This window comes from Cornus florida, unplaced genomic scaffold, assembly GCF_030987335.1.
Source record: "Cornus florida cultivar Cherokee Brave unplaced genomic scaffold, ASM3098733v1 CherokeeBrave_3.0.0_Hap2_Chr05, whole genome shotgun sequence".
Classification (NCBI taxonomy): domain Eukaryota; kingdom Viridiplantae; phylum Streptophyta; class Magnoliopsida; order Cornales; family Cornaceae; genus Cornus; species Cornus florida.
Window position 1 is genome coordinate 29,852,623 of NW_026775575.1, and position 14,289 is coordinate 29,866,911.

The 14,289-nt window shown below is 36.4% G+C and overlaps 1 non-coding gene across 1 annotated transcript; it reads right to left on the reverse strand.

Moving 5' to 3' along the window:
* Positions 1 to 2,347: 2,347 nt before the first annotated feature.
* On the reverse strand, positions 2,348 to 2,453 carry LOC132310874 (small nucleolar RNA R71). The gene has a single exon (XR_009482731.1). It is a non-coding gene; the product is annotated as a small nucleolar RNA R71 (small nucleolar RNA).
* Between the last annotated feature and the right edge of the window lie 11,836 nt (positions 2,454 to 14,289).

The window sequence follows — 14,289 nt, forward strand, 5'->3', positions numbered from 1 at the left end:
CTGAAATGGTGAAGTTTGAAGTAATTCAAGCTCCAGAGCTCGAGCCTAAGTGTTGAGGCTCGAGCATCACAACAAAGAAGAGAAGAAAAGTCAACAAAGCCCAAATGCTCGAGCCTCATACCTTGATGCTCAAGCCTTACTTCAGGGTGCTCGAGCCTTGACCTTGAAGCTCGAGCATGAGGTGTTGGAAATAAAAAGAGTTGATTTAATAAAAAGGCTATGCTCCCAGGTCTCATACCTCACCTCCAGGATCGAGCACCATCCACAAAGGATCGAGCATCATCCACTGATGCTCGAGCATTGAGCCCCAGATGCTCGAGCCTGGTACCTAGTGCTCGAGCCCATGAAGCTTGGATCAAGCAATGTTAAAGGAGTTCAACCCCAAAAATATTCTAAGTGTTGAAGAAAAAGACACTTCGGAAAATAGTTGAAGAAAATTGGTTAAGTGTCAATGTGATGATCGAGCGCCATTTACTAAAGCTCGAGAATCTATCCAAAGAAGCTCGAGCATTGTTCCTTATGCTCGAACATGAACCCTAAAGCTCGAGCATCCATTCTTGAAGCTCGAGCCTTCTAAGATATGTTAGATTAAAAGTTACGGGATTACTCTCTTTACCAGCCGTATCTCATCCCAGTTGGGCCAAAAGACCTAAAAGCCCACCAAATATTATTTTCTTCTATAAAAGAAGGTGCAAGCCTTGATAGAAGGGGTCCAAAATTTCAATCGCTTTTTACGGTGTTATTCAGAAGGCTGAAGGTGCGGTGGCTTTTAGGGTTTCTACAACCTTGAAAGTGAAGATCCTGAGAAGAGAAGTGCAGTCTGTGACAATGGAGATGAACTCAACACAGATGTTATCCAGTCTTGTCATGAATAGCTAAACCCTTTCTTAGGGCACTAATTTAACCCAACCTATTGTTATGGTTTGATTCTTTTAACTCTGGGATTGTTTTAATATATGATTCTTTTTCTTGATTATATGACTATGAGCACTTGAGACAACTCAAGTGGTTTTCGTGATTAAATAGATTATAAACTGTTATTCTCTTGTCTTAGATGTAATAGTTTATTCTCTATTCCCAACCTATCTTGTTGTGTAGTATCTGGCGGAGCCCTACCAAACACAAGAATAGAGGTCATATAATGGTACTTTGATGTTTTTTACAAAAGAACATTTTCATAAACTATGCATAGGAAAGGTGGTTCATTCGCAAAGTAGTTAAAGTAGGTAGATTAGGTAGGCGGAGTCCACGCTAACCGTAGATAAGTTATAGTTAGCTAATCTTGTAAAACATCTTTCTTTAAAACCCGAATTGAACGAATTTTATTGAGTTCAATTCTTTTAGAAAATATCATTGTTAAATTCCCAGAGTTAGTACAATTAACAATAAGGTGATGGTTATGGTGAAGTCAAAGCCCTAAGGCTTTCTCTCTCTGATCATTCAAATTAGTTTACTTCGTGTTATTTAAATATTGTGTTATACGTTTAGTTTGATAAATTATGACAACTAGTAAATTTTCCAACCAAGTTACCTATAAACCAATAAAACTAAAGTGAAAACTGAATACAAATCTCATCTCCATGTGGGTTCGACATCCTCTCTATGTAGAATTGTCCTACATGATATCATTCAATTGAGAAAGACACATCAATTTTTGGCGCCGTTGCTGGGGAGATAAGTTTTTATTTTAGTTTTTAATTAGTTATTTTGGTTTACCAATCTTTGGACTTTCTGATATCTCATCTTACTTCTTTTTCTTTTTAGGTATAAGTTAGCAGTGAGGATAAAGACGCTAAGGGAGAAAAAGCTTCGGTTTATTTAACCTTTTTGTGAGTTCTTACTATTTTCTATTGCTTAGAATATTTTATTTTTGCTACTGTTAGGATTAGTGGAACCAGTGCATGTTAACTCGCCATAATCAGACAACACCTTTAGTGCATGATCCTGAAATAGAGAGAACTCTTAGGCAATTAAGAAAGCTTAAAAAACATCTAAATTCGATAGGAAGTTCTTCTGATAATATGGCTAAACAACGTAATGCACCGGGTAATAATGGTAATGGGAATGGAGAGCAGGTTCCACCTGTTCCTCCACCACAACCACAATTGAGGGACCATTTCGTTCCTACTACATATACTTCCCCTTCGTGCTGTGTTTTTGGAATTGTGTTCAACTACCAAGTTGAATACTCTAACTAATGATTCATTCAGAATGCGACTTTTCCAATTCTCTTTAAAGGAAAAAATAAGAACTTGGTTGCAGTCGCTTCCAAAAAATTCCATATCTACGTGGGACATGTTGCAACAAGAGTTCTTGAAAAAGTACTACACTGTGGGTAAAACCACGCAAATGAGAAGAGAAATCAAGGCATTTTCCCAAATCCCGGGAGAACAGCTCCATAATGCATGGGAGAGATATAATGATCTTCTAAAAAAGTGTCCACACCATGATATTGCTCAATGGAACTTAATATAGATCTTCTATGATAGTCTTACAGACTCATATAGAAATATGGTAGATGCTTCCAATAATGAACCTTTTCTGCGTAAGAGTCCGGCTGATGCTTGGGAACTATTTAAGGCCCTAAGTGAAAACTCAGTGCAACATGCTTCTTCCTCTAGGTCGAGGTCTTCACCTAAAATGCATAAGGTTGAAAAAGTTTATGAGGTAGATAAATCTAGTGAGTTAGCCGCTCAAATAGAAGCCTTGAACCGTAGGTTTGATCAAATTTTATCATCTGGTTTTGCTCTTATTGCTAATCCACAAACTGCCTTACCCAAGGAAGTTTATTCAATCTGCGTTAATCCAAACCATTTTGCTGATGCTTGCCCTATGCTGGGACAATCATCTGAGATCCCACAGGAGCAAGTGAATGCTGCATTCTCTAGACCAGCCTATAATCCATATTCTTCTACATACAATCCTGGCTGAAGAGATCATCCCAATCTGTCATGGCGTAATCCAAATCAAGGAAACACTGCTCCCCAATCTCAGGGGCAGTATCAAAATTCATCCAATCCTATGCCATAAAATAATTCTTTCAATCAATCTAGTATTTACCATCCACCTCAGTTTAGAAATTAACCCACACAAGCTCCTAATCTTCCACCTCCTCCTAGAATTTCTACATTTGAAAAACTAGTACTCAATGCTCTTATTGATCTGAAAGCCAATACCCAACTTTTTAATTCTCATTCTCAAGGCATAGCAAAGCTAGAGGCATAAGTTGGGAAAATTACGAGTACTTTATCTCGAAGAAAGGATAGAAAGCTACTTAGTCAGCCAATAGCCAACCTGAAAGGGCAAACTTACATGATTGATGAAACCAATTCCTTAGGTATTCATCATGAGCAAGTTTAGGCAATCACTATATTGAGGAGTGGTCGAGTGGTTGATAACCAAGTTAAAAAAAGACAGGAGGAAAAAGAAAGGTTTAAGATTCACATAATTCCTATCATTTATAATCCACATCCTAAGGATGTTTCCTCAAATGCTATTCCACAATCCACAAAAAGAGTTGAAGGTGGAGTCACATCTTCATCTACTCTTAACCCTGAGATGGCTTATGAGCCAAAAGCACCTTATCCTAAACATCTGAAGGAATCCTCCCACTTTGGTAAACAAAGGGAGAAAATTCAAGATATGATGGAGGTTTTTAAACAGGTCAAAATCAATTTTCCTCTACTCGATGCTATATAGCAAATTCCAACCTATTCCAAATTTTTAAAGGACTTGTGAACTCTTAAGAGAAAATCCAAAGGCCAAGTTCTTAAGAAAGTTTGTCTCACCGAGTATGTCAGTGTTATTCTTAAGTATAACACTCCTTTAAAGGTTAAAGATCCTGGAGCTCCTACAATTTCTTGCACCAATGGAAACAATGTGATAGAGCGAGCACTCCTTGACCTTAGAGCAAGTGTTAATCTTATTCCTTACTCGGTGTATGAGAAGATAGGCTTGGGAGAGTTAAAACCAATGTCGGTTGTTCTACAGCTTGCTGACCATTCTGTCAGACAACCACAAGGTATTGTTGAAGATGTACTTATAAAAGTGGACAAGTTCTATTTTTTGATCAATTTTCTAGTTCTTGATATAAAACCAGTCCATGATTCCAAAAAATATATTCCAGTCATTCTTGGGCGACCTTTTTTAGCCACAGTGAATGCTTGTATTAACTGTAGGACTAGAGCTATGGATTTATCTTTTCGGAATATGAAAGTCAAGATAAACATCTTCAATGCTATTCATCATCCCCACGATGATAGTGAATGCTTCTTCCTTGATGTTATTGATGAGTTGGTTGAGAAATCACTCCCAACTATTGTAACGACCCGGTCATTTACCTCCCTTTCTTTTTTCCTGAAATTTTACGGATAAATTTTTTTCGTTTAATTTTCTTTTCTAAGCTCTATTTCTTGTCGCTTAGTGTCATATCGAGTGCTCAGAAATGGTTTTCGAGAATCTTTTCTGTGGATTGACAACTTCCTTTGAGGACCAAGTCATTTCTGCATTTTCACTTTTCGGACACTATGCGTCTTTCGTCCTTCTCCCTATTTCGTCTTTTTCCCTATTATGTCTTTCTCCCGTTTGTCACTTGTTTGGCAAAACCTCACTTTTCCTGCTCGGAGTTAGTTTTTGACTTCACGTGTCTTCATCTTGAGTGGTTTCCTCGAAATACGTATCTTTACTTTTGCAATAAAGTACTCTGGTTGCTGCCGGTGTCCACAGGGGCATGGATGCACAATTCTTCAGAATCTTTTTCAATTCTTGGGGTGATTTTCATAAATATCTTTTGAAGATATTTTATTTCAGGGGTATCTAAGAAAATATCTTTTGGAAGATATTTTCATTCAAGGGCAATTTCGCAGTTAACCCTTTTTGTAGTGGCCATTGTGCAATTAACGAAAGTTATTGTAAAATGTCTCGTATGGAGCCTGGATCCTCGTACGGGATTCATTTTCACATTTCGTCGAGTCGTGGACTCTTAAAATTCTGTTCTGGTCATTTTTCTCCAGTTTCAAAGTTTCTGAACCCGATTGCTACCGAACTTGTTCGGGGCATAACTTTCTGCTCGGCACTCAGTTTTTGACGCCGTTTCTTCCGTTGTTCATATTTTCTCATTTTAAATCTTTTTTGTTCATTAAGTTTTTCTATTTGAGCGTGGCTTCTCAAATTCCACTTTTTCGGACCCGGCGGGGCCCGTTTGGGGCACTTTTTGAGATTTCTTTAAAAGGGGGGTGAAATATTTTATTTTTCATCTTCCCCACTATCCTTGCACGACCTGAAGCAGCCATGGATGCCCATGGAGCTGCCACCTTCTCTCTCCTCCTTTGATTTACTTTTCCTAAGTGAAAAGTCTTCGGCCTTCACGATTTTTGTTCCCCTCGACGTGTTCTACCCTTCCCCCTTATTAGAATTCATTTCCGACCACTTCTTGAGTTTGGGTTTGAAGTCAAGTTTTGATTTTCATGGGGCTTCCTTCGGATTCATGTAGATCGTGTTGTCCCCGTCAAAACCCTTCTATTTCGGTAGATTCGGAACACTTTTCTTCTGGTGGGGATTTGGGGTTTTCATCTCAAATTGAGGTAGGGGGTGTTATAATTGAAATTCCTCCTATATTACTTGCTTGCGATGCTTATACAACTTGATTACATGCTTGGATGTAAAATTTAGAGATTTTATTATTTATTTTTCTTGTGAAGGATTTAATTTTCCCGGTTGTCCATAGCGTTGTTTAATCATGTGGAATGATAGAATATTACCCCTTGATATGTAAATTGACATATATTAAATCTAGATTATTTGGACAAGAAATGAAGATTTTATTTAATATTTATCTTGAATAAAATATTAAATCATGTGGCCTTATCTAGTGTTAAATCCACATATGATAGCATATTATATTAGACTCTAGCATGCTCTTCAACATAGATTAAATTGAGAGTAATCGGAGAAGTTTTGAAATCTAGTAATATTTAATTTATTAGATTAATTAATTTGTTCCAAGTGTACTATTCATCCCGTTGGGTGTCCGACTTGAAATTCTTGATGTGCATGCAATGTAGTTTCACATATATTAAATCTAGAATATTTGATTAGGTTTTAAAACCTTTTAATTATTATTTTTCTAGTATTAAAGTTTAATACTCGTGGCCGTACCTTGCATGAAATGTACTTGTACCATGTTCTTAAATCAAGTTGTGACTTGTTGTATAACATATATTAAACTGAGGTCATTTGGATGACTTTCAAAATATAGAGATTTTAATTAAATGAAATAATTAAAATCCATTTAATGGTTCTATGCACTTGATTAAGTTTCTAACCTTGTATGCATGATTTTCTTGATAAGTTCCTTCATGTGTATTACATTGAGCATAATCGGATAAGTTTTGAAACTTATATTTATTCATTTCTCTTGTATGGAACTTGACTCACATGGTTGTGTCGTGTATGAAATGAATTTGAAACTTGACATTGAACTTGGCCTTGACATGATCTTTGACATAACTTGTTCATAGAACATTTGGACTTGCCATATAACCTTGATAATTTAATCCCTTAAGTAGATTAAATTTCCTTTTATGTCTCCCTCGAGTTAATCATACCTTGATATCATGTATCTAGACTTCTTGTATGTTGCTTTCAATAATGTGCTTAATGAACATGCTCAATTATTTCGGAATGGTTTATTCACACATGTGTTGTTTAGTATACAATTGAATCATGTATCTTATACTTATGGTATATTTGCTTCGATGGATTCCATGTGCTATTTATCTGGTTGTGGTCTATATAAATGCACACATTGATTTCTTGACATTTCACATGCCATCATAGTCGAGAACTTAGAACATAACTTATGTGTTCAAAAATCTTGGTTGTGCATGATATGTGGTTTATGCATTTCTTGTATTTTGATATAATCTTCACTTGCGCAACTTGTTGATTTTGGGACTTGGGATATCAATCAAGAATTGACATAGCTAGGACTTGGTTCTAGTACGGGGAAATGTCCCACTACACTATAGTGCGCACTAGGGGAAATATACCCATGGGTTATTAGCCCTAAAGTGATCTCAAAAGTACAGTTTTAATCCGGGCGATATCCAAGTTTTCACATTGGTTGATTTCACTCTTTAAATTTTAAGTTGCTATTCCTTGAAGATTTAAACTTGTCATGTATGTGAAATGCACCAATCATGTCTCATTGTATAGATTTTATACTTCATTCGTGATTTAACTCCTTAAATTTTAAGTGTTGTATTCCTTGAAGATTTATGATCCTTTTCGTGTTATGCGGTAGATTCTACCCATGTTTAAATGCATAGATATTATGCCTTGCTCCTGACTCCATGTATCTTCCTTTTCGTATTTTATAGAATATCCCATCTTTGTTTAATTGCGTAGATATTATGCATTATCCTTAATGTCATGTGTAATTCTTTTCGTATTATGTGAATGGTTCCAACTTTGTCTAATAGCATAGATATTATGCCATGTTCTTGATTTCGTGTATTAACCCTTTCGTGTTAATTGGAATGCTCCAATCATGTTAATTGTATTGATAATACAATTCATGTTAATCTATGTTCAAGTATCTTTGTTATCGTGTTCTTGGATTATTCCAATCTTGATTTGTTTCATATATGTATATATATCTTGATTCTTGTTGCTTATACTCTATGATAGCTTAGGATGATCCCTGAGTCTAATCTTTGACATAGCCATTAGGTGGCATGATCCCTTTTGAACTATATCATGTTAGTCCTAAAAATCTTTAAAGAAATCGAGTCGATCCATGCTCATCCCCTACGAATAAACTTGCTAGTCTTGTTTATTCATCCCGAAGTTACTGGGTGTTTTGCAGGTGAAGAAGCTTTATTGTGGGATACACAACACTCTTAGATACGCTAGAATTCTTGAAGTATTTTTTATGATATTGAATATACACATGCTAGCATATCATGTTTACTTTTGTTTATTTTGACAAAACTTGTACTTATTGTTTAAGCCACGTAGTGTGCACTTAAGTGCACCTTTTGACACTCTTTTGATGTGTATGTAATGAGGCCGGAGGCCAATATCATATATTATGTATGTTATGCACTTTTACTTACAAACTTCATTATGGAAATATTGAAAATTCATAAGTTATTATGTCATAACTTTTGCATCGGGTCTGGGAATTCCATTTTCATTCTTTCATAGGGTCTTATAAATCATGTTTGAAGTGTGGCCAATGGCCAAATGGTAATTTGTAATCATTTGTCAATTTTGGTTTCTATATTTTTCATTTCAATTTCATTTTCGCCTTTTTGGCCGTTAGGGGTTCGGATTTTGACTTGGCCATTTGCAGGAGCCACGGACCATTCCCGCATGCTCAAAATCACCATTTACGTCTGTGTGCATGATCGTTTCTAATAAAAACCCTTTCCTTTGTGATTTGAGCCTCCTATGGAATCATTTCTCAATTTTGTTGCATAATCTGTTCTAGGGGGCATTATAGACTTTTCACATCAGTGTTACTTTCTTCTTTCAACATGGTCGCTTAGAAAATGTGATTTTATGGGGGGTTTCCTCTTTGTGTTTTTCCAGAAAAAATCGTCTTCGTATTGGAAATCCATCGCAAAGTTCAGTTTTCTGTTTTTTTTTTTTATTTAGCAGCTTTTTAAACCTCCATGACCAGATTTCATGGAGGGTCATTTCGGGCATTCTACATTGCACTTTTTTTTAATTCTCTCATGAAGGACACATAGAAAACTCAATTTTGAGGGGGGTTTCTTTTTTGTGTTTTTACAAAAAAAATTCATCTTCTTGCCCATTTTTTATTTCAGATGTAGACAGATCCTGTAGCAGCTTTTTACTCTCTTGTCCAGTTATGATCTAGGGGCATTTTAGGGATTTCACAGTAAGTTTTTTTCGATTTTGTCTGCCATTACGAGTAGAAAACTCGATTTTAGGGGGGGTTTCTTCTTCGTGTTTTTTCAGAAAAACTCGTTTTGGCCTCCGTTTCAAGCCTCTGTTCTGGAGTCTCTTTTTTTTTTTCTTGCTGTCAGCTTGTGCATGCCATTAGGCGCCGGTGGGCTCGTGCATGGGCGCCGTGTGCGCCATGGCCTTTGTTGGGCCGCCACGACGTCACAACTTCAAACACTCGTTTCTCCTAAGTCCGGACTCCAAATTGAGTGAACTTTTTTTTGTACTTGACCAACCTTTTGCTATCTTTCTAACGGTGTGCTCGGTTACATCCTGTTCTTCCTGAATAATTACCAGTTTACCCTTTTAGCCTTAAGTGCTCATTTTTTTTCGTGATGTCATTTCTCCTTTGTCCGTACTCCGAATCATGCGATTCTTGAGTCCATCTTGATTAGTTTTTCGTTGTCCTTCCAGCGGTGTGCTCGGTGGCACTTGAATCTATAGTTTTTAGAAATGACAATTTTGCCCCTGGGGGCTTATTTGTCATATTTTTGATCTTTTGCTTCCGCATCAGTTCTTGTTGAGTTCCACGACCTCATGGAAGGTCACCTTGACTTCTTAGAGTCTTGTTTTCTATTTTCGCTTCCGCATTCGGATCCGTTATCGGATCATCCTTTTAGTTCATCACTAACGCACTGGCTTAAAAACAAAGGCCGTCACAGGTCCTATCAGAGCGTCCGAGTTCGAATACCTTAGACGACGGGTTTTGGGTGCATATCATGCTCACGTTGTTTTGCTTTGATGTGTCATTTATATCTTGATAACATGCTTTATTTGATAACATATCTTATATGATAATATGTTCACATGCTTAGGTGTTTTGAGACATCTATTATTTGATAAGCATACTTTATGTGTATAAATGCTCTTGATAACATGTTTTGATTTGATAACATGTCTGTTTGCTTATGTGGCACCTTGAGTAGATGGTCCATTATTATGTTGCATTCTAGCTGTTTACTTTTATGTCTGGTTTTGGCATTGTCTCTAAGGATCTGTCGTATCCCATGGATGCATTCTTGTTTCACGAGTTTCTTCCTTGGATAGGAGAAATTCATTCCGTAAGGAACCATGTCGGGAACCTTCTTGTCTGTTCTATGAATCAATGCGAGTAAGGCTCATGTGAGTGTAGAATCACAATTCTTGTCTGTTGGAGTGAGACGTGGGCCAGGGAGGCACCGTTTCAATTCCTTTTGCTTCGTGGCTTCTAGATCTAAGGCCTTAAGCGTAATGGTGCCAGTGTCATTGTTGTTAGAGTTTTGGGATTAGCTACCCCAACTCTCACAGTTGCTTGGTTCCCGTAGTGCTTTTGGTAATGATCATTTCTGACATTGATGTCATTTGTATCGAAAAGTTTCCTTCTGGGGCACATTATGAACTAGTGCCTTACACTGTCATGCTACCTTACTGACGAGTAAGTTTGGGCGGGTTCTGGTTGTTGTTCGTACTGCCTTACCACTCTTTTCTTTCACCGCGTTTTGACGTTTCGTTGTCTTGGGATTCTCTCGGTGGTTGACGTTGAGTTAACGTGCCGATTTGTATAAGGTGTTGTCTCAGTTTGTGTCTCGCATTCCTTTAGTTGATTTGGAAACTTCAAGATTTGTCCTTCAGTGCGTTGTAAGCTATCTTTTGATTTGACCTTTTGTTTGGTCATTATTCTGTTCTCTCTGGTATGTTGCTAATTTCGGAGACGAAATTCGTTTAAGGAGGGTAGGTTGTAATGACCCGGTCATTTACCTCCCTTTCTTTTTTCCTAAAATTTTACGGATAAATTTTTTTCGTTTAATTTTCTTTTCTGAGCTCTGTTTCTTATCGCTTAGTGTCATCTCAAGTGCTTGAAAATGGTTTCTGAGACTTTTTACCATGGATTGACAACTTCCTTTGAGGACCGAGTCATTTCTGCATTTTCAATTTTTGAACACTATGCACCTTTCGTCCTTTTCCCTATTTCGTCTTTTTCCTTATTTTGTCTTTTCTCCGTTTGTCACTTGTTTGGAAAAACCTCATTATTCATGCTCAGAGTTAGTTTTTGACTTCACGTGTCTTCATCTTGAGTGGTTTCCTCGAAATACGTATCTTTACTTTTGCAAGAAAGTACTCTGGTTGCTACCGGTGTCCACTAGGGCATGGATGCACAATTCTTCAGAATCTTTTTCATTTCTTGGGGTGTTTTTCATAAATATATTTTGAAGATGTTTTATTTTAGGGTTATCTAAGAAAATATCTTTTGGAAGATATTTTCATTTTAGGGCAGTTTCGTAGTTAACCCTTTTTGTAGGGGCCATTGTGCAATTAACGAAAGTTATTGCAAAATGTCTCGTCTGGAGCCTAGATCCTCGTACTGGATTCATTTTCACATTTTGTGGAGTCATGGACTCTTAGAATTCTGTTTTGGTCATTTTTCTCCAGTTTCAGAGTTTTTGGACCCGGTTGCTGCCGAATTTGTTCGGGGCATAACTTTCTGCTCGGGACACAGTTTTTGACGCCATTTCTTCCGTTGTTCATATTTTCTCATTTTGAATCTTTTTTATTCAGAAAGTTTTTCCATTTGAGCATGTCTTCTCAAATTCCACATTTCCGGACCCGGCGGGGCCCGTTCGGGGCACTTTTTTAGATTTCTTTAAAAGGGGGGTGAAATATTTTATTTTTCATCTTCCCCACTCTCCTTGCATGACCTGAAGCAGCCATGGATGCCCATGGAGCTACCACCTTCTCTCTCCTCCTTTGATTTACTTTTCCTAAGTGAAAAGTCTTCGGCCTTCACGGTTTTTGTTCCCCTCAATGTGTTCTACCCTTCCCCCTTGTTAGAATTCATTTCTGACCACTTCTTGAGTTTGGGTTTGAAGTTAAGTTGTGATTTTCATGGGGCTTCCTTCGGATTCATGTAGATCATGTTGTCCCCGTCAAAACCCTTCAATTTCGGCAGATTCGGAACACTTTTCTTCCGTTGGGGATTTGGGGTTTTCATCTCAAATTGAGGTAGGGGGTGTTATAATTTAAATTCTTGCTATATTACACACTGGTGATACTTATACAACTTGATTACATGCTTGGATGTAAAATCTAGAGATTTTATTATTTATTTTTCTTGTGAAGTATTTAATTTTCCCGGTTGTCCATAGCTTTGTTTAATCATGTGGCATGATATAATATTACCCCTTGATATGTAGATTGACATATATTAAATCTAAATTATTTGGACAAGAAATGAAGATTTTATTTAATATTTATCATGAATAAAATATTAAATCATGTGGCCTAATTTAGCTTTAAATCAACATGTGATAGTATATTATATTAGGCCCAAGCATGCTCTTCAACACAGATTAAATTGAGAGTAATCGGAGAAGTTTTGAAATCTAGTAATATTTAATTTATTAGATTAAATAATTTGCTACAAGTGTACTATTCATCCCGTTAGGTTTCCGACTTGAAATTCTTGATGTGCATGCAATGTAGTTTCATATATAGTAAATCTAGAATATTTGATTACGGTTTGAAACCTTTCAATTATTATTTTTCTAGTATTAAAGTTTAATACTCGTGGCCGTATCTTGCACGAAATGTACTTGTACCGTATTATTAAATCAGGTTGTGACATGTTGTATAACATATATTAAATTGAGTTCATTTGGATGACTTTCAAAATCTAGAGATTTTAATTAAATGATATAATTAAAATCCACTTAATGGTTCTATGCACTTGATTAAGTTTCTAACCTCGTATTCATGATTTTTTTGATAAGTTCCTTCATGTGTATTACATTGAGCATAATCGAATAAGTTTTGAAACTTATATTTATTCATTTCTCGTGTATGGAACTTGACTCAGATGGTTGTGTCGTGTATGAACTGAACTTGAAACTTGACAATGAACTTGGCCTCAACATAATCCTTGACATAACTTGTTCGCAGAATATTTGGACTTGCCATGTAACCTTGATAATTTAATCCCTTAAGGAGATTAAATTTCATTTTATGACTCCCTCGAGTTAATCATGCCTTGATATCATGTATCTAGACTTCTTGTATCTTGGTTTCATTAATGTGCTTAATGAACATGCTCAATTGTTTTGGAATGGTTTATTCACACATATGTTGTTTAGTATATAATTGAATCATGTTTCTTATACTTATTGCATATTTGCTTCGATGGATTCCATGTGCTATTTATCTGGTTGTGGTCAATATAAATGCACACATTGATTTCTTGGCATTTCACATGCCATCATAGTTGAGAACTTAGGGCATGACTTGTGTGTTCCAAAATCTTGGTTGTACATGATATGTGGTTAATGCATTTCTTGTATTTTGATACAATCTTCAGTTGCACAACTTGTTGATTTTGGGACTTGGGATATCAATCAAGAATTGACATAGATAGGACTCGGTTCTAGTACAGGGAAATGTCCCTCTACACTATAGTGCGCACTAGGGGAAATGTACCCATGGGTTAGTAGCCCTAAAGTGATCTCAAGAGTACGGTTTTAATTCGGGCGATATCCAAGTTTCCACATTGGTTGATTTCACTCTTTAAATTTCAAGTTGTTATTCCTTGAAGATTTAAACTTGTCGTGTATGTGAAATGCACCAATCTTGTCTCATTGCATAGATTTTATGCTTCATTCATGATTTAACTCCTTAAATTTTAAGTGTTGTATTCCTTGAAGACTTATAATCCTTTTCGTGTTATGTGGTAGATTCTACCCATGTTTAAATGCATAGATATTATGCATTGCTCCTGACTCCATGTATCTTCCTTTTCGTGTTTTATGGAATATCCCATCTTTGTTTAATTGCGTAGACATTATGCATTATCCTTGATGTCATGTGTAACTCTTTTCATGTTATGTGAATGGTTCTAACTTTGTCTAATAGCATAGATATTATGCCATGTTCTTGATTTTGTGTATTAACCCTTTCGTGTTAATTGGAATGCACCAATCATGTTAATTGTATTGATAATGCAATTCATGGTAATCTATGTTCAAGAATCTTTCTTATCGCATTCTTAGATTATTCCAACCTTGATTTGTTTCATATATGTATATATATCATGATTCTTGTTGCTTATACTCTATGATAGCTTAGGATGATCCCTGAGTCTAATCTTTGACATAGACGTTAGGTGGCATGATCCCTTTTGAACTATATCATGTTAGTCCTAAAAATCTCTAAAGAAATTGAGTCGATGCATGCTCATCCCCTACAAATAAACTTGTTAGTCTTGTTTATTCACCCCGAAGTTATGGGGTGTTTTACAGGTGCAGAAGCTTTGTTGAGGGATACACAACACTCTTAGATAGGCTGGAAGTC